This window comes from Oncorhynchus keta, unplaced genomic scaffold, assembly GCF_023373465.1.
Source record: "Oncorhynchus keta strain PuntledgeMale-10-30-2019 unplaced genomic scaffold, Oket_V2 Un_contig_4684_pilon_pilon, whole genome shotgun sequence".
Classification (NCBI taxonomy): domain Eukaryota; kingdom Metazoa; phylum Chordata; class Actinopteri; order Salmoniformes; family Salmonidae; genus Oncorhynchus; species Oncorhynchus keta.
Window position 1 is genome coordinate 17,522 of NW_026287896.1, and position 2,479 is coordinate 20,000.

General features: G+C 48.6%; 1 protein-coding gene across 1 annotated transcript in view; it reads left to right on the forward strand.

Annotated features, from left to right (window-relative positions):
- Nucleotides 1-259: 259 nt before the first annotated feature.
- The window catches only part of LOC127924863 (centrosomal protein of 89 kDa-like), an 87,433-nt gene continuing 85,213 nt past the window's right edge, over nt 260-2,479 (forward strand). Inside the window, exons 1-2 of the mRNA XM_052509504.1 lie at nt 260-268; nt 1,720-1,887. The gene's annotated coding sequence lies outside the window, so the exon portion shown is untranslated. The remainder of the gene's footprint in view (nt 269-1,719; nt 1,888-2,479) is intronic.

Genomic DNA, 2,479 nt, shown 5'->3' on the forward strand with positions numbered 1-2,479 from the left:
TGATGTTGCTGGAGGCAGAGAAGCAGAGGCTGGAGGGAGCTGGAGGTAACGAGGAGAGAGCTCCACACTCTGCAGACCGAACACCTGCAGGCACGGTGCAGTCTGGAGAATGCAGTCAGCTGGGATGAACACCACGCCATCGCCACCAAACTCAAACGGTAGTTATAATACACTGGGATGAACACCACACCATCACCACCAAACTCAAACGGTAGTTAGTTATAATACACTGGGATGAACACCACACCATCACCACCAAACTCAAACGGTAGGTAGTTATAATACACTGGGATGAACACCACACCATCACCACCAAACTCACGAGGAACAGAGATGAGGGACAGAGATGAGGGACAGAGATGAGGGACAGAGATGAGGAACAGAGATGATGAACAGAGATGATGAACAGAGATGAGGGACAGAGATGAGGGACAGAGATGAGGAACAGAGATGAGGAACAGAGATGAGGAACAGAGATGAGGAACAGAGATGATGAACAGAGATGATGAACAGAGATGAGGGACAGAGATGAGGGACAGAGATGAGGAACAGAGATGATGAACAGAGATGATGAACAGAGATGAGGGACAGAGATGAGGGACAGAGATGATGAACAGAGATGAGGAACAGAGATGATGAACAGAGATGAGGAACAGAGATGATGAACAGAGATGATGAACAGAGATGAGGGACAGAGATGAGGAACAGAGATGATGAACAGAGATGAGGAACAGAGATGAGGAACAGAGATGAGGAACAGAGATGAGGAACAGAGATGAGGGACAGAGATGAGGGACAGAGATGAGGGACAGAGATGAGGAACAGAGATGAGGAACAGAGATGAGGAACAGAGATGAGGAACAGAGATGAGGGACAGAGATGAGGAACAGAGATGAGGAACAGAGATGAGGAACAGAGATGAGGAACAGAGATGAGGAACAGAGATGAGGGACAGAGATGAGGGACAGAGATGAGGGACAGAGATGATGAACAGAGATGAGGGACAGAGATGATGAACAGAGATGATGAACAGAGATGAGGGACAGAGATGAGGGACAGAGATGAGGGACAGAGATGAGGAACAGAGACGAGGAACAGAGACGAGGAACAGAGACGAGGAACAGAGACGATGAACAGAGACGATGAACAGAGACGAGGAACAGGGACGAGGAACAGGGACGAGGAACAGAGACGAGGAACAGGGACGAGGAACAGAGACGAGGAACAGAGACGAGGAACAGAGACGATGAACAGAGACGATGAACAGAGACGATGAACAGAGACGAGGAACAGAGACGAGGAACAGAGACGAGGAACAGAGACGAGGAACAGAGACGAGGGACAGAGACGAGGGACAGAGACGAGGGACAGAGACGAGGGACAGAGACGAGGGACAGAGATGAGGAACAGAGATGAGGAACAGAGATGATGAACAGAGATGAGGAACAGCTGTAGATAGAACAGAGATGATGAACAGAGATGAGGAACAGAGATGAGGAACAGAGATGAGGCACAGAGATGAGGAACAGAGACGAGGAACAGCTGTAGATAGTCTCCATATTTTAACTACAATCATAAAGTGTGTGTGTGTGTGTGTGTGTGTGTGTGTGTGTGTGTGTGTGTGTGTGTGTGTGTGTGTGTGTGTGTGTGTGTGTGTGTGTGTGTGTGTGTGTGTGTGTGTGTGTGTGTGTGTGTGTGTGTGTGTGTTCTCTACCGTAGCCAACTGGAGGCTGACTCAGGCCGTCAGCAGACTGAGCTAGAGGAGCTGCAGCAGAGAGTGACTAGTCTACAGACAGAGAAGAACAGTCTGCTGTTGGACAAAACCAACCTGACTGCTGACATCAAGAGTCTGGAGGCTGACCTGGAGGTGTCCCGACATGCCAACAGGTACTCAGACCCTGACCCCTGACCTCTAACCTCACTGCTGACATATATATAGGGGATAGGGTGCCATAGGGCTCTGGTCTATAGTAGTTGTTAGTAGCTGTTAGTTCCTGTATGTATCTGGAGACTCTGAGGGAACAGCTGTTAGTTCCTGTATGTATCTGGAGACTCTGAGGGAACAGCTGTTAGTTCCTGTATGTGTCTGGAGACTCTGAGGGAACAGCTGTTAGTTCCTGTATGTATCTGGAGACTCTGAGGGAACAGCTGTTAGTTCCTGTATGTATCTGGAGACTCTGAGGGAACAGCTGTTAGTTCCTGTACGTATCTGGAGACTCTGAGGGAACAGCTGTTAGTTCCTGTATGTATCTGGAGACTCTGAGGGAACAGCTGTTAGTTCCTGTATGTATCTGGAGACTCTGAGGGAACAGCTGTTAGTTCCTGTATGTATCTGGAGACTCTGAGGGAACAGCTGTTAGTTCCTGTATGTATCTGGAGACTCTGAGGGAACAGCTGTTAGTTCCTGTATGGAAAAAAACAGCCCTCAATCTCAATGTGTCTCTCTGCAAGAAATGTGTTCCTGTGATCAACACAATGC